Here is a 19531-nt window from a genome sequence, read left to right on the forward strand (position 1 = left end):
TGTCTATGTGTATATGTTCATTATGTTTGTGTGTGTGCATCCCTTTCATTTAAGACTGAAACTTTCCAGGTGTCTACTTCTGCACTCTAACTTTCATCAATTTAGAGGTCCTCTGTGTTTTTCCACTCTTTTAGATTTTAGATATTAGTTTGCATTTCAGATATTCTATTTAGTGGAGGGATACCTGAAACTCTGTCCATTTTTAAGAAAACTGACTAATCCACAGCAGTTTTAGAATAATTAACAGCACAAGAAATATTATCATAACCTTACTGTAACCATTTAGAAGTATTAGCTTCCAGAGACAAAGAGTTACCCAGTATCATTTATTGATTTGTGTGTGACTTCCTTCTTATCCTAAAAGAGCAATAATTCAGCATTATTAAATCTTTTTCATACTTACTGAGATTTCTCCAATATGGTATAATTCAATTTTAATCAGCTGACCAGACAATATGGCTTGTCAAAGGCAGAACTTGCCTTCCAATGTATTGAGAACACTTGTTCTATCTAAATCTTTACTTAGATTAGAGTTGTCCCTTGGTATCCAAAGGAGATGGGTTTCAGGACCTACCTCACCTTACCAAATTTTGGGGATACTCAAGTCCCCTATATAATATGGTGTAGACTTGCATATAGCCTATGCACATGTTTATAATGCCTAATACAATGTAGTGCTATATAAACAGTTGTAAATACTTTGTAAATTGTTGCCAGTGCACAGCAAATTCAAGTTTAGCTTTTTGGAATTTTCTGAATTTTTTTTCAAGTATTTGTGATCCCTGGTTGGTTGAATCCACAGATGTGGAAGCTGAAGATATGGAAGGCTAACTATTTATCTCAGAAATTACATTAGCAGCTAACATCTAATCTACATAATGACAGCTCTGTTGTCATCCCAAATCTTCTACACAATTTGCACTTAAAGATTCCAGCTAATCCAGGAAGATTCCTCCAAGGACAGTTGGAGACAAAGTAAATCTTAGATTAACGTAAGAAAAAATCAAGTCCCCTCCAAGAGTAGACATCCAGGAAGAGTGAAATACAGGATGAAAAATAGCTTCTCTATTGTTTAAAATTGTACCTCTAACATTTTATCTAAGATGAAATTCTAAATTGCCTTCCATGTTTTTACCCAAATAAAAATGTTTCCAGTGCCCAATACTGTGCCTGACACATAAAGATGCTCAGCAAAGTTGTGCCAGGGGGAAAAAAGGTAGAAAAATACTCCTTCCATATTATATTATCCAAACTTCGGCTTACTTCCATTTGAGGAAACCATCAGCCTGCAATTGCTTAATTATATTTTAGAAGATATACAAAAACAAAATCTATGCTCATAAAGCATGAGTCAAAAAACATCTAACTGCCTAAGTATGGCCATTCTCAACTGCCCTCCATTTCCTTCTTCAGTGCCACTTAAATGTTCCCTTATTGCCAACCCCAGATATGTGTCTTAAATAAGTAATAAGATTATTATCCCTGAAGTACACACACACTCAACAGGCCAACTATTAAACAGTACAAGACGTTGGGGGAAAAATTAATTACAAAAAAAAATTATGAAAACCCAGTGGAGAGTGAAATAAGCTGGCTGCAGGACAAGACTGAATCAAATAAGTATATACTGTGGCCTCCTCGATTATACTTCAGCATGGAAACTTCTGGACAGAGTAGGGAATTTCATAGAAATCTGAAGATCTGGGATCTACCTGAAATGTAAAACTAAGTAGCTATGTGAGCCTGAGCATGTGATAGACTCCAGTTTGAGTTTTTGTTCTGTTTTGTTTCCTTGCACACTGTAGACACAGTATTTGACCCAACTTTCCTCATCTGTAAAAACGATCATCTCAAAAGTCCTTTCAAAAACTAGCATGCATGTTTGCTTGTGTCCATGCAGAGGGAACCTTAATTCAAAAAGATACATGCACCCCAACGTTCAGAGCAGCACTATTTACAACAGCCAAGACATGGAAACAACCTAAACGTCCATCAACAGATGACTGGATAAAGAAGTTTTGGTATATTTATACAATGGTATATTACTCAGCTATAAAAAAAAAAAGAATGAAATAATGCCATTTGCAGCAACATGGATGGATCTGGAGATTGTCATACTAAGTGAAGCAAGTCAGAAAGTGAAAAATACCATATGATATCATTTATATGTGGAATTTGGAAAAAAAAAAAAAAAGACAAATGAACTTATTTACAAAACAGAAACACTTACAGACATAGAAAACAAACTCATAGTTACCAGGGAGGAAGGGATAAATTGAGAGTTTGACATTTACAGATACTAACTAATATATATAAAATAGATAAACAAGTTCATAACGTATAGCACAGGGAACTATATTCAATATCTTGTAGTAACTTATAGTGAAAAAGAATATGAAAACAAATATATGCATGTTCATATATGACTGAAGCATTATGCTGTACACTGGGAATTGACATAACATTGTAAATTGACTATACTTCAATAAAATTATATATATACAAAGGAAAAAAAAACTAGCATGCATGGATTCTGAGATTTAGGTTTCACTGCATGGAATCAGAGACTGCCTACAATTAGAAGGGAAAAAATATGAGGAAACTTACATGCCTTCTGAAATTTATCATCAATCACTTCTAAACACCAGATCCATTTCAGAATTGAAATGAAAACTTATCATTTTCTGTAATGTTTAAGTGCCTCTGTCCAGAATGTGTTATTTTGCACTGAAAATTAGAATATGCTGAATTGTAAGAAATCACATGGGCTTGGTTTCACATCTTTACTTGAGGTGCATCCTTATGGGAGAACTAGTGTTGGAAGCTCTGCCATAGTCTAGTAATCAACAGGATAGGTCAAGGCCAGGTTTTTGACCCTAACCTCAGTTCTCTTACATCTTAGAGATATGTCTAGACCAGCATCCCTAAAGCAATTTATGAATTGTGACCTTCAAGTAGCCTAGATGACTCGGCTGAACAAGGGACTAGGACCAGACACCATCTAGAACTATTTAGACCTAATCATTCCATAACTATTTCTTGACTTCTTCTTCCGGCAGTGAGGATTCAGAGGTGAACATGACATAACTCTACCCTTAGAGTTCAAAGTTAACTCTTCATGTAGATAAGTGAATAGGGAAATATAGTGAGATATGTGCTAGGTAGAGATAAGGACAGTATGTATAATAACACATACATAGAAGAGGCATCCAACAGTCTCCAGAGCAAGAGGAAACAACATCTAAGATGAGATCTGAGGTACAAATGAAGTAGGATAAAGTGATAAGACCTTGGGGAAGCATGACCGATCCAGTAGAAAGGAATTCCAATGTTAACCATCACTGGTGTAGCAACAAATAATGAAGCAATGTTTCTCAATCTGGGTGTAGTCCTCCACTTACCTGCAGAGTCTCACCTAGGGGAGCTGCTAAATATGCAGATTTTTAGGCTCCAACTTCGTTTGACTAAATCAGAACATCTAGTGGTTGTAGCCCTATTTTATAAAAGGACATCAAGAGATTCTGATGAAAATTGAGGTTTGAGAACCACTTCAGTCACAAGCAGCCCCCTCACACAGGTAGTTATCAGTGTTCAAGAGCTGAAGATGGTCACAAGTCTGTATAGGAAGATGGTCAGCAACAGAGAACATTGAATGGTTTCCCAGTCATCAGGTTGGAGTTTTGGAAAAGATTTGAGTTATGCAAGAAAAAGGCTGGACAAATTACCAAGCTAGGGTGCCACCATGGTAGAAAATGTCAGTATCTGGAAACCAGAGCAGATACAGCAGGACTAAGTCACAAGAATGAGGAAAAAGTTTAAATGACAACTAGATTTTAAGGGCAGAGAGAAACTGGCAGTTATAGGTGACCTCATGCTGAGTACCACAATGTTGGACCAGGTCTGTGTTGAGGAGTCAGCTGGACTCTGATGATGAAAGAAGACACCCCGTATATCCTGGAAATAGGTGATATAGTGCAGTGTGCTAAGTTATATTACAGTTAAGTATTGTAATCAAATCACTGAATCCCTTTTGCTCTAGTATCATACTCAGTGTATACGGCTCTCAATATTTCAACATTTATCTTCTTTATAATTAGATGGAATTTGTTCATATTCCCAACCAGATCTAAATCTTAAATTGAGATGTTATACAACAAGGATTAGAGATCCACTTCTTTGATATTTAAAATCAACACAAGTTTGTGACTATAATTTGGAATCAATGATCAATGCTGTCCTTTCTAGTGCAAAACAAATAAAATTTATTTTATTCAAAGCATTTTTTCTGACTTAATCTGAATTAAGAGGGTAATTAATTTAATTTGTTGTTCCTAAATGACTAGCAATTTCTGCAGGTCATGGGATCAAAAGAACTATGAGTAATACCAAATAAAAAGCCCCACCCCTCTATTTTGTTATATTCATAACTTCAACACTGGTTTTAATGCTCTTGGCATATTAGCCTGATTGACATTCACCACTTTCAATACTCATGGTGGTTCTAATCAAAAGCTGTACAACATCTTCAACTAGTGCTTTTTTTTTTTTAATAAGAAAACAAGGTATAGTATACGGTATGGGTTCTGGAATCAAAAATAGCTGATTTAATCTCACCTTGCATTGACAAACATGTGTGAACTTGGGAAAATTATCTATCTCCAAGATTCTTATCTATAAAATTGAGATATTAAATCAAAAATAGCTGATTTAATCTCACCTTGCATTGACAAACATGTGTGAACTTGGGAAAATTATCTATCTCCAAGATTCTTATCTATAAAATTGAGATATTCTTATCTATAAAATATAAAATACCTAGCTCTCTAGCTCATCAAATTGCTTTAGAGACTAAGGTAATCATATGTAAAGCATTTAGAAGAGCACATGTTAAGTTTATTTTTATCATTCTTGCTGCTATTATTCAGGCCACTCCATCCTACAGGTACTATGATGTCACATTCACAGGAATCATCTGTTTTACTGGGATTTGTCTTCCCTTGAGGATGCAAAGTGCCCACAGGTTGCTTCTGGAAAATTCCAAGGGAATGTTGCCTGTCCTCATTATCAAGGGAAGTCTACTACAGCATACCATCCATCAGGTTCTTCCTCTCCTGCCCAGTGCCCTGAGTTATGTCCAAGGTCCAAGAAGACCACTGTCACTGCTGCTGGGACAAATGCTCATGTCTGAGCCCAAGATGTTGCTTTCTGATATTCTCAAAGCCCCAGTGATGTCACACTTCACTATCAGGAGCAGGGTGATTAAAATACCAGCCATCCACAGTTTCTTATAAGAACAACTTTTCAGCTGGCATGTGCAGCCCCACTCTCCATACTGTTCAACTATGACTCCTTGCACTAAGCCAAGGTAACTATTTCTGAAAGAAACCCTAGATTATCCTTCATCCCTACCCCCTTGCAAGCTCTTTTCACCAGCTCTCCCCAAATCAACATGCCATTAAACCCTTAAAACAGAGATTACTGGAAAATGGTATAGTTCATTAAAAGCAAGAGATTTGGGTCAAAAGAGTTGGGTTTAAGGGGAATATGATAGCCCTTCTGTCCCTCAGTTTTGTTTTGTTTTGTTTTTTTCACAAGAAAGTTAAATATAAGAATAGAACTTAATTCACACAGAAATCGGTGGAGGGCCTAAATGAGATGAAGTATGTGAAACACGTAGCACAGTGCCCACCCAGCACATGACACTCGCTCAGTAAACAGTGGTAATGACATTAGCTATCTCTCCATTTCAGAAAGCAATATGGACTGAATGTTTCTGACTCTTCAAAATTAACATTATGAAATGTAATTCTCAATATGATAGTATTTGGAAGTGAGGCCTTTTGGAGACAACTAGGTCATGAGGATGGAGCCCTCGTGAATGTGTTAGTGTCCTTATAAGAGGCTAGAGGGATAGTTTGCTCTTTCCACTGTGTAAGAATACAAGTCAGCAGCCTGCAACCTGGAAGAGGGCTCTCACTAGAACCCAATCAGGCTGACACCAAATATAAAATGTTACTTCACTTTTGTAACTTAATTTAATCCTCACAACAACCATATTATGGAAAGCACAACAGATATTGTTTCCATGTTATGGATAAGGAAACTAAAACTCAGAAAATACAAGTAAATTGTGCATGTTGCATAGCTGGTAACAAAGTCAGCACTTGAATCTAAGGTTTTCCAAATCCTATACCAATGCTTACTTACTATGATATTATTGGTTAAAATTAAGTGTTTGCTTTGATGGATTTTGCTGTATATGCATTTTGGTATGCCAATCCATTACCCTCCATTCTGCCCAATTCACTTACTAAACATTCAAAACGAATCCATTCCAGCATGTGTCACAGTAAGATGCCAAGTATCATCAGGATTCCTCACCTTTCCCTTACCTCTCTTTTGAGTTTCTCATATAGAAGATTCTGGGCAAACAGAACCCAGAAAGCAGTTTAGGAAAGAGTCAGAAACCACAACTTACCTTCACTGGATTCACTTGAGACTGGTTTTACTGGGTTTCCTAGGGCCCTGAGGGACCTGTGGAAAAACACAAAATCGAGGGTGAGAATGAAGACAGAACTCCACAAATTGTGTTCTCTTTCTTCTTTCAAATTTTTCTAGACCAGTGGTTTTGAACTCTAGTTGCACTTTAGAAATACCCAAGGAGCTTTCCAAAAATCCTGAAGTCTGAGCCCCAACCAGGCCGTTTAATTCAGAATCTCTGGAGGAAGAGCCAGAATGTGGGTAGTTCACAAATAAGTGCTCACAGGTGCTTCCAATGTGCAGCCAGGGTTTGAGAACCAGTGTGATGGGCTAACTGCTATATCTCAAGGACAGGGATAAGTTGAGGAAACACAGTGGTAGTTAGGATAAGCACCCACCCATGCTAGGGAGAAGAGCAGAGACCTGCTAACAATGAAAGAACTGTGCTATTCCTGATCCAATGTCAAAAGTGGAATCTAGGTCATGAGACAACCAGATCCAGACTCCTCATATTAGCCCTGGCATCAAGTGCTAATACAGGAAATAGTAATACAGGATAATACAGGAAATACTCTTTTCTTCACCCAGGTTAAGCTCTCCATTTCCTTATGTTGCTTGAGTTGTTTCTAGACATCAAGGATTACCCTATTTCCAATTTTCACTGTGCTTTCTGTAATTGTACTGTTTATGTTGTTAGGAATTTGTTTGTTAGGGTAATTGGTTCACTACCAAGAAAAAGAAAATCATTCAAAATTAACCCTTCAGAAAAGAAAATGAGAAAGTAAAACCCAACAATTTTATCTGTACTTTATATGTAATGTGTTATGTACCCTTTAACTCTCTGAAATGTCTTTTAGACCTGGATTATGTTGTGACTTAAAATCAAACATTGGTCTTAATTGCAGATATTGAATGTTAATGAAATAAAAAATATCAATAAAAATGAATATAACAAGAAAAATAATTTTCACACTTGTTTTATCAGTGAATTTTATTTATAACTTGTATTCTCATTGTGGTAACTGCTGATATTTCCAATCAAACTGAGGTCACAGTATTATTCACTTTCTTTAAACTTAAAGCAGGTGACCTATTGCTTTTTGCACCAAAATTGGTATATAAGAAAAATCCTAAATTGCCCTTAATTTATATGACTAAAGATAGTTTTTAGTGTAAAAATCATTCTTTATGTGTTTGCAGTATATTTCAGATAAAGACATAATTTTTCTGCCACTATTCTAAACTTGTCCCATCTGCCCTGACAAAAATACACATTATAGATTCAAGAATCTCCATAGGAATTCTTTAACTCTGTATCAACAGACAAAGAAATCATTCTTGAAGTACATCTGATGACATGATAGACTGGTAAAGTCAAATCTCTCCAGAAGCAAAAATTAACTATGATTACTTGATGTAAGACATCACTCAAACCAATCAAATGTTATTTTGGGAAATCATAAATTTATATCCAGCATCAGTTTGTCACTCATTAAGTTCTTATAAGAATGATTAGGAAATTATCTTAATAAGTAAACGTTAGTCTTAACCTCTTCTTAGTTTGATGGCTTAAAAATATAAGTTTACATCAATCTATTGAGTCTTGCTAAAACTCTCTGCCTGCTTGGAGATTTATTTATTCTAATATTAATAAACTTTATCCAAGATTGACAAGGAAATTCTTGCATTGCTCCATTCTGCAACAAATTTACCAACCACATGTTAGTAAAGCTTTCAAAATATGATTTTATAATTAATATTAATAAATATTTACTGGGTACCTACTATGTTCTAGGTACTGAGAGTGGTGCTTGGAATATATGAAAATCTCATTATCTCAAAGTGTTCCCGTACACAAAAACTCCAGGAGCAGACTGCAGTCTTGCCAAGGTGTTGTTTCAATGATTGACATGGATCACCACCTCTGTCAGTCAACAGTGACAGCAGGCAGAGCTGCTTCACAGGGAATTACTGATCCTGCAGCTGTATTTTGTTTGTCACTCCTTGAAAGATGCTTACTTTAAGGATCTCGATTGTGTGGAAGAGAGAAAGTATGATATAAACTGTAAGTTGAGGAACACAGAGGGTTTGGAGTCACAAGTAACTAAGAGATCACAAAGGAAGTACACATAGTGAAAAAAATACAAAACTTCAGTGAACATGATTAAAAAAAAAGATAAAAAAAATACAAAACATCCATGAACTTGATGATAAAGATGTAATTTCTTCTCCTATAAACATTTATTAAGTATTGCAGCAAGAAAAGAATGAAAGAATCTCCTTCCATTGCTCAAAGGAAGAGGGAGCTAATCAAGGGAGACTCTCCAGGCTTGCTAAAATATCACAAGGGGATTAGTTCTAGTAACAACTACTTTTCAATGAAAAGTGTACACTCCTTAGATTTGCTTCTAAATTACTCCCAAAATAACTGTTTACAGTACTCACTTCCATCCTTATTGAACTTATAAGGGGAGAAAAGCATTTCTGACGTATCACTGATTATTTATCAATTCCCAGAAATAATAGCAGACTTTCTCAGACTGACTCTTAAACTTTGCCAGAATTATAGAGAATGTTTGTATGAGGCTATGGGTTTTAAATGTGCAGTGATTTTCCCATTTTCCATAAAAATCATAAAAATGGTGATATAATTTAAATTTCACCCAGTTTATTGTATTTTAAATATTTTCTACATGAAGACAATGAACAGGCATGATCAAAGAAAAGGTCTAAAAATAGGACCATGGCTAACATCTCTTAATTTAGCCTAATAAACCTGAATTACAGTAATATCTCACTTATTTAAACTTCATTAATTTTAAACATGACAAGCCTATATGGCATTTAGCTGAGGTTGATCTGTGAAATTAGATGTAGAATACAGAATACCAGTTTACCACTTCCCCAAGAATTGGTTAAACTCTCTAAGTCTCTACTTACTTACCTAGAAAATGGGAATAGCCTGTTATTCATTTTTACTTTCCCTCATCACTTGCACTGTTAATGCTCTATTCAGTCCTCAAACATCTTCTGCATAAGTAATACCAAAGCCTCCTAACTGAGCCTTCTGCTTCCATTCCTGCCCACGCAACCCCTCAGAATTATAGGCTATTATTTACATTGGGGCCATAGTGATTTTTAAAATCTAGGTCAGAGGGCTGGCATCAGATCTGGGCGCACACACACACCTCCACCCCAGGTTGCAGAGCCAACCCAGCTGCACCAGGCCTGGACCCCTCAGGCCATGCAGCCAGCCATGCCAGAACTTGACCCCACCCACCAGTGGATCAGCAGCCACTGTGAGAGGCAGGGCCTAGAAGCCAACAGAACTGGGGGTGGGGGGAGGGGGGCAGGTCAGACCTACCTACTGGCCCTGCCACAACAGAAATGCCCAAACAGTCCATGTAAGGGGCAGCCCTAGAACATAAAGCTCTAGTGACCAGAAGGGATATGCTGCTGGGCCCCATAGAATGTCTCCTACATGAGGACATTTCTCCAAGATGAGGAATTGTAACTGACCTACATAATACATAGAAATAAACACAGAGATTTAGGCAAAATGAAGAAACAGAAGAATATGTTCCAAATGAAGGAACAAGACAAAACCTCAGAAGAACTACACAAAGTAGAGATAAGCAGTTTAAGGTAATAATCATAAAAAATCATAAGGTAATAAAGAGTCAAAGGTAATAATCATAAAAATGCTCAATGAATTTGGGAGAAGAATGGGTGAATTTATTAAAGAGTTAGAAAATGTAAAGAAGAACCAAAGAGAGCTGAAGAATATAATAAATGAAACTTTAAAATACACTAGAAGGAATCAACAGTAAATTAGATGATACAGAGGAATTTTTTTAAATGAAGACAGTTTAAGAGATCTCTGAGAAAACATCAAGTGTATTAACAATTGCATTATAAGGGTCCCAGAAAAAGAGAAGAGGCATAAAACATATTTGAAGACATAAAGGCTGACTTTCCTAACCTGAGAAAGAAAACAAGACATCCAGGTCCAGGAAACAAAAACAGTCTTAAAGCAAGATGGACCCAAAGAGGTCTACACCAAGACATATTATAATTAAAACAGTAAAAATTAAATAAACAGAATCTTACAAGTAGAAAGAGAAAATCAGCTAGTTACAAACAAGGGAACTTCCATAAGAGCTGACTTTTCAGCAGAAATTTTGCAGGCCAGAGGGAGTGACATGATGTACTCAAAGAAATGAATACAGGAAAGAAAAAAACCTACAACCAAGAATACTCTACTTTGAAGGCTATCATTCAGATGTGAAGGAGCGATAAAGAATTTTACAGACAAGCAAAAGCTAAAAGTGTTCAGTAGTACTAAACCAGCTTTACAAGAAATGTTAAAGGGACTTCTCTAAATGGAAAAGAAAAAACACAACTAGAGATATGGAAATTACAAAAAGGAAAAATCTCTGGTAAAGGCAAACATACAGTAAAGGTAGTAGACTTAACTTATAAAACTAGTAGGATGACTGAAAGACAAATGTAGTAAAATCATCTATATCCAAAATAAGCAGTTAAGGGATACACAAAACAAATGTAAACTATCATGTCAAAACATTAAACGTGGGTGGGGAACTGTTAGAATACATTAACTTAAGACATCATCAACTTATACTAATCAAATATATATTATGCATATAATTATTATATATGAACCTCATGGTAGTCACTAATCAAAAACTTGTGATAGATATACACACACACAAAAGAGAAAGGAATCCAAAAATAACACTAAAGATGTCATTAAATCACAAAGGAAGAGAGCAAAAGAAGAATGGAACAAAAAAACTACAAAAGAACCCCAAAACAATTAACAAAATGGCAGTAAGTGTATACCTATCAATAATTAAATGTAAATGGACTAAAGGCTCCAATCAAGAGACACAGAGTAGCTGAATAGATACAAAAACAATACCCATATATATATATGCTACCTACAAGAGACTCACTTCAAATCTAAAGACACACACAGACTAAAAGTGAGAGGATGGGAAAGGATATTCCATGTAAATGGAAACAAAAAGAAAGCTGGGGTAGCAACACTTATATCAGACAAAATCACAGACTATAACAAGAGACAAATAAGGGTGTTACATAATGAAAAGGAATTGACCCAACAAGATGTAACAATTATAAATATACATGCAGCCAACATAAAAGTACCTAAATATATAAAGCAAACGTTAACAAACACAAAAGGAGAAACTGACAGGTACACAATAACAAAAGGGAATTTTAACACCCCATTTATATCAGTGGGCAAATCATCCAGACAGAAGATCAATAAGGAAACACAGGCCTTAAAAAACATGTTAGACCAGATAGACTTAATAGATACACATAATTCCATCCAAAAGCAGCAGAATACACATTCTTTTTAAGTAGACAAAGAACATTCTCTGGGATAGAACACATGCTAGTCCACAAAACAAGTCTAAGTAAATTTAAGAAAATTGAAATCTTATCAAGCATCTTTTCTTTTCATAACAGTATGAGACTAGAAATCAATTACAAGAAAAAACTGCCAAAAAACACCAACATGAAGAGGCTAAACAATATGCTATTAAACAACCAATGGGTCACTAAAGAAATCAAAAGGAAAATCAGAAAATACCTGGAGGCTAATGAAAATGGAAAAACAATGATCCAAAAATCTATGGAACACAGCAAAAGCAGTTCTAAGAGGGAAGCTTATAGTAATATAAGCCTGACTCAGGAAAAAAATAAGCATCTCACATAAACAATCTAATCTTATAATTGGAGAGACTAGAAAAAGAAGAAGAAATAAAACCCAAAGATCAGAGCAGAAATAAATTAAAAAACTAAAAAAAAAAAAAAACAACTTTTTTTTAATCAAAGAATCTAACAGCTGCTTCTTTAAAAAGAAATTGATAAACCTTTAACCAGACTTAACCAGAAACAAAGGGAGAGGGCCCAACTCAATAAAATTAGAAATCAAAGAGAAGCTACAACTTAAACCACAAAAATACAAAAGGTTATAAGAGATTACTATGAACAATTATACAGCCTAGAAGAAATCTCCCCAGACTAAATCAGGAAGAAATAGAAAGTATAAACAAATTACCAGTAATGAAGTTGAATCAGGAATTTAAAAAAAAAAAAAAAAAAAAAAAAAAACCTCCCAAGAAACAAAAGGACCAGATGACTTCACAGGTGAATTCTACCAAACATTTAAAGAGGGGTTAATGCCTATCCTTTTCAAACAATTTTCCCCACCCTCCACCCCCACAAAAAAAAATAATAATAATGAAATGAAGAGGAAGAAATGCTTCTGAGCTCATTTTATAAAGCCAGCATCAACCAGATAGCAAATAAGACAAAGACATCACACAAAAAAGAAAATTACAGGCCAATATCCCTGATGAACATGTATATAAAAATCTTCAACAAGATATCAGCAAATCAAATTCAATGATACATTAAAAGGATCATATCCCAAGATCAAATAGGATGTATCCCAGGGAGGCAAGGATGTTTCAGCATCCACAAAATCAATGTGATACACCACTTAACAAATTGAAGAATAAAAATTATATGATCACCTCAATAGATGCAGGAAAAATCTTTTGATAAAATTCAACATCAATTTATAATAAAAATTCTCAACAAAGTGGGTATAGAGGAAACATACCTCAGCATAGTAAAGGCTGTATATGGTAAGCCCACAGCTAACATCACACTCAACAGTGAAAAGCTGAAAACATTTCCTCTATGATCAGGAACAAGACATGGATGCCCACTCTTGTCACCTTTTTTTTTTTTTAAACATAGTATCGGCACTCCTAGCCATAGCAATCAGACAAGAAAAATAAATAAAAGGAATTCAAATTGGAAAGGAAAAAGTAATACTGTAACTGCAGATGACTTGATACTGCTATATACAGAGAATCTTATAGACACCACCAAAAAACTATTAGAATTAATAAATGTATTCTGTAAAGTTGCAGGATACAAAATTTAGATAAACTTGTTATGTCTCTATACACTGAAAACAAACTATCAGAAAGAGAAATTAAGAAAAGGATCCCATTTATAATTGCATTAAAAAGTATAAAATACCTAGGAATAAATCTAACCAAGGAGGTAAATGATTTGTACTCAGATAACTATAAGATACTGAAGAAAGAAATTGAAGATGATACAAAATGAAAGATGTGTCATGCTCATGGACTAGAAGAATTAGTATTGTTAAAATAATTATACTACCCAAGGCAATCTACAGATTCAGTGCAATCTCTATCACAAGATCAATGGCATTTTTTCATAGAACTAGAATAACTAAAACACGAAAGACCCTGAGGAGCCAAAACAATCTTGAGAAAGAAGAATAAAATTGTAAGTTCACAATCCCCGATTTCAAACTAAACTACAAAGCTACAGTAATCAAAACCATATGGTACTGGCACCAAAACAGACACCTAAATCAACGGAACAAAATAAAGAGCCTAGAAATAAATGCACACTTACATAATCAATTAACCTACAACAAAGGAGGGAAGAATATACTATAGGAAAAAGACAGTCTTTTCCATCTTTGGTGTTGAGAAAACTAGACAGCTATATGCAAAAGAATCAAACTGGACTACTGTCTCATACCACATACAAAAATAAACTTAAAATGGATTAAAGACTTAAATGTAAGACCTGAAGCCATAAAACTCCTAGACAAAAACATAGGCAGTATGTTCTTAGACATTCATCTTAGCAATATTTTTTTGAATGTCTCCCCAAGCAGGGGAATCAAATACAAAAATAAACAAAAGGGACTACATCACTAAAAAAAGCTTTTACACAGCACATTAAACTACCAACAAAATAAGGCAGCCTACTAAATGGTAGAATACATTTGCAAATGATATATTCAATAAGGTGTCTATTTTCAAAATACATAAAGAACGCATACAACTCAACATTAAAAAATAAAACTTTCCAATTAAAAATTGATAAGACCTGCATAGACATTTTTCCAAAGACTTTCAGATGGCCAACATACACATCAAAAGATGCTCAACATCACTAGCCATTAGGGAAATGCAAATCAAAACCACAATAAAATATCACACCTGTCAGAATAGCTATCATCAAAAAGACAGTGAATAAAAAATGGTGGCAAGGATGTGGTAAAAGGGAACCTTCATGCAATGTTGGTGGGACTGTTCATTAGAGAAGCAAATACAGTAGTACCTCAAAAAATTAAAAACAGAACTTCCATATGATTCAGCAATTTCACTTTCGGTGAAATTTTGGGTATTTAACCCAAAAACAAAAAACACTAATTCAAAAGGATATATCCACCTCAGTTATGGAAGCAACCTACTTAAATGTCCATCAGTAGATAAACGGATAAAGAAGATGTACTACAGAGACACACACCCACACATACATTACTCAGCTATTAACAAAAATAAAACCTTGTCATTTGCAACAACATGGATGGACCTAGAGGGCAAAATAAGTGAATATGACAGAGAAAGACAAATACTGCATGATCTCACTTATATTTAGAATCTAAAAAACAAAACAAACAAGCAAAACAAAACAAAAACAGACTCACAGACACAGAGAACAAGTGGGTGGCTGCCAGACAGGAGGGTGGTAGGGAAGCGGGAAAGGGATTATAAGTACAAACCCCAGTTATATAACAATAAGTCATGAAGATGTAATATACAGCATAAGGAATATGGTCAATAATAGTGTATTAACTTTGTATGGAGACAGATTGTTACTGGATTGTGGTGATCATTTTATAATATATGCAAATGTCAAATCATTATGCAGTGCACCTGAAACTAATATAATTTTCTATATCAACTATATTTAGTTTAAAAACTTTGCCTCAAAAACTTAGGGTTGAAAAAAAATCTAAGTCCCAGAATATCACTACTCTGCTCAAAAACTTTGTAATTACTTCCCTCTTTACTCAGTGAAATCCAAACTCCTTCCCACGGCTGATAAGGCCTACATGAGCTCCCTATCAACAACACTTCTTCTCTAACCTCATTTTTCTGTTTTATTCCCAGATTTATTGAGGTACTGTTGACAAAAATTGCACATATTTAAGGTATACAGTTTGATATTATCATATACATACACATTTTGAAGTGATTACATTTTGAAATGATTAATAAAGCTTATCAAAATATCCATCACCTCACATAGTTCTCTTTTTTCTTCTTTTATGTATGTGATGAGAACACTTACGGTCTACTCTTTCCGCAAGTTTTGAGTTTACAATAATTTATTAACTATCGTCACTGTGCTCTACATTAGGTCCCCAGAACTTATTCATCCTGTAACTGAAAGTTTATATCATTTGACTACCATATCCCCATTTCCCCCACCCCGTAGGCCCTGGCTACTACCATTCTGCTCTGTTTCTATGAGTTTCACCTTTTTAGATTCCACAAATAAGTGAGATCATGAAGTATCTGAGTCTGCCTTATTTCAGATTAATGTTTTACAGGTTCATCCATATTGTCACAAATGGCAGGATTTCCTTAAGGTTGTATAATATTTTATTGTGTATGTGTGTGTATGTATATATATATATATGTATATCATTTCCATTTGGATGGAAGATCCAAATTAAGATATTTTGCCTTAAAAACTGGTTAATTATAAAATAGCAGATATAAAAATTCTACTAATTCCATGTTAGTGTTATAAATTTAAAAATTATCAAAGCTGGGTGTGGTGATTTTAAAATATGGCCCCAAATGTCTTTGACATTCCTCATATTGGGAGAGGGGTCTAACTCTCCTCCACTTAAATCTGAGAAAAATATGGCTGCTTTAACTAATAGAGTACATACAGACTTCCCAGGGTAGGTCAGAATAGGTCATGCAGCTTCTACCCCATTCCTTGGGGATGCTCACTTTGGGGTGAAAAGCTGGACCACTTTGAGATGTCCCTGGTGAGGAGGCCATATGTAGGCACTCCAATCAACAGTCTCAGCTAAGCTCCCATTTGATGACCAGCATCAACTGCCAGCTATCTTGGATGTCCAGCCCATGGAGGTTCATGAGAAACCTCAAGTGAAAACTGCCTAATCAAGCCTTTCCTGAATTTGTGACTTGCAAAACTGACAGTAAGATTAAAGAGTTGTTTTTACACTTCTAAGTTCAGAATCAATTTATCACAAAGCAATAGAAATTCATATACCAGGAAATGTAAAACTTGAGTTTCTATCCCATGCCACATCACATATTATTCTGACTCTTCTTTCCATGTGGTAAGAAAATGATCCATGTTAAATGTAGTCAACCATAAAAATTGGCTTTCATTTATAAGATAGGAAGATACTAAAACTGGAAGGTATTGTTGATTTCAGTCTCCTGAAAATGCTGCCCAGTTAGGTTTTGCCTTATCAGGAGCACTCGAGTTAGAGCAGGGGTAGTCCAACTACAGATGGCAGAACAAATCCAGGCACTTCCTGTTTTGCAAAAATAAAATAAATGTGGTTCACAAAGCCCGAAGTATTTATTATCTTGCCCTTCACCAAAAAAATTTGCTAGCCCCTGAGTTAGAGAATGGCAAATTTGAAATAGGAACATAAGTTCTTTGACTCCTATACTATAACTCTTTTTTCGCTATGCTACCTGGACAAGAATAAAATTTTTAATTAACATCAGCATATTTTACTTTTTTTTATTGAGTTATAGTTAGTTTACAATGTTGTGTCAACAACATCAGCATATTATAAAAAGACTATTTCATGATCCTGTGAGGTTGACAGTCTTTTGTAAAGACTTTCTTTTTGTTTTTGGGTTTTGCTTGGTTTGGTCTTTGTTTTGCTTTTAGTTTTGCTTTCAAAAAGAAGGTTAGACACAGGAGGGAAAATATATATTATTTAAAGTTTTCTGTGAAAACATCAGTGAAAGAAAAGAGAAAATTGGTATCTTAGATAAGGGGTTGGCAAGCTTCTTCTCTAAGGGCCAGAAAATTTCTCACTTTGCCAACCATACAACTACTCAACTCTGCTGTTCAACTTGAAAGCTGTCATAGGAGAGGCTAAAATGAATGGGCATGACTATGTCCAATAATACTTTATTTACAAAAACAAGTGATGGTCCAGAGTTAGCCTGTGGTCCCAGTTTGTTAACATCTGTCTCAAATAATCTGGGGACACACACATGTTCAGAGATGCAGTGCTGCTGCTTAGAGTAAGACTGCAGTTACAAACTCTACACAGAGAAGCAGGGAAACATCAAACATGAGGTTGATGTAATAATATTTTTCCTATGTTCTACATGTTTGTTTCACTACATTCTAAAATAATACTTAATATCCAGCTTGGGAAAATACTGAGTTAGAGTTGAGTCAGTAGGACTACTGCATGACCTCATAAGTTAAAATTCAGTCTTTATTATTATGGTTTGAAAGTCGTACCTTTTTGCAGTTGATTTATTTCTCCAAGAAATAAAAGGAGGCTATTCTAGATTTTAATAGCCTACTAAAAACAGCTATATCCCAGTCTCAGAATCATAAAACAGTGTCTTTCTTTTTTTTTTTTTTTCACTCAATTGCCAAACTTTCCTCAACACAGTATTCTCAGACTAGGAGAGATTTTTTTTTTTCCTCCTAGTCTTCAGAACTCCTAAAATTCTCCCAATACCAAAAAAAAGGGGGGGGGGCTTATTCTTACCAGTTAGTAGACATTCCACTTTCTAAGGGAGAGACTATCTAATCCCCTGCACAAGGCTTTACGCTATCATAAATTTTCTGGACATGTTGTCACGTACATAAAAGACCAATGCTGACTAAATGCTAACCATTCTGGGGCAAAGTGGGTGGGGTGAGGAAGACAATGAGCCAGTTCCCACACAGAACACAGCTGAAGGTAATATTAAAGAATAGACATTTGGAAAAGAAGTATGCTTTATCTTTCAACTTAAAATAAATGCCTATTTGAACAAAAAATAAAATAAAAATTTTTCCAGCATTAAAAGCAAATAAGTGGATTTTCCAGAGATTCAAAAAGAAAGAGTATTTTCTTTGTGCCTAAGATACAGACTTCAGACAGATTTAAAAAAGGCAATAAAGTAAGCAACAAATCAATTATAAATTCCTAGTGATATTGATTAGACAAATACATAATAATGTGTATATAGTTATAATTACAGAAAGCAAAATACAAACATGGTATTACTTTCAACCATTTCCATCTAAAGAACAGGAAATTCTTAAGTGTTTGCTTTGAAAGCTCATAGAATTATTCACGTGTGAAAAATCCAAAATTACTATAAAGTGTAAAAATTATTCTTTTTTCCACCTACAGGTAAGTCAAAATTGCTGTTCAACTTTTCTTCAAACTTTTTGAAAAGGAATTATCCAGAAAGCAAAATGTCTGGTGGTACCCAATAGAAACTTCAGGAACCAAGAAAACTCGCCTTAGTACCTGCTTCCATACAGCACAAGCAAAATAAACCATCCCCTATGCACACACACACTTTCTTCAGTGTAATTGATTCAACACAATTTTACTAAGTGTCATGTAAATTAACTTGCATACATGTGTATGAACACGTATTTATCATGTGAACATAACCCTGTGTATGAATGTATCTGTGAAAGCAAAGCCAAGGACAAGGCCTAAGGGTAAGGAAGACATATGCAATTAAGTTGACATCCAGTAACCTAAGGGCACCAGAAATTTTCCTCTGGAGAAGGTTATGTGTACACAAATGCTATAAAGGTTGATGTTAGAGATCACAATGTAGGTGAGAATGTAGGTGAGAAAGGAGTGATGATCTCAAAAGTATCCTAGAACACAGAAAATGCAAGTGATGGGCAAAGATGAAGAGATAGGTACTCTTGGGGCAGAACATGGAGTGAATGGGAGAAAAGATAAGCTATGTTACATGACTGATGGAGAGCAATTACTGAAATCAGGAATTCTCTATACCTTTTAAAGTGAAATTTATTATTTTAAAGTATTTCTGAAGTTGCATGGAATTCTGCTTAAATTTGTGGTGTTTTTGACTGTAATTAACAATGATGAAAA

At 34.9% G+C, this 19531-nt stretch overlaps 1 long non-coding RNA gene across 1 annotated transcript in view; it reads right to left on the minus strand.

The window, feature by feature from the left end:
- LOC116662232 overlaps positions 1-19531 on the minus strand; it is a 275084-nt gene that overhangs the window by 210243 nt on the left and 45310 nt on the right. Inside the window, exon 2 of the long non-coding RNA XR_004318251.1 lies at positions 6479-6534. This is a non-coding gene — a long non-coding RNA (uncharacterized LOC116662232). The remainder of the gene's footprint in view (positions 1-6478; positions 6535-19531) is intronic.

This window comes from Camelus ferus, chromosome 3 (assembly GCF_009834535.1).
Source record: "Camelus ferus isolate YT-003-E chromosome 3, BCGSAC_Cfer_1.0, whole genome shotgun sequence".
NCBI lineage: Eukaryota > Metazoa > Chordata > Mammalia > Artiodactyla > Camelidae > Camelus > Camelus ferus.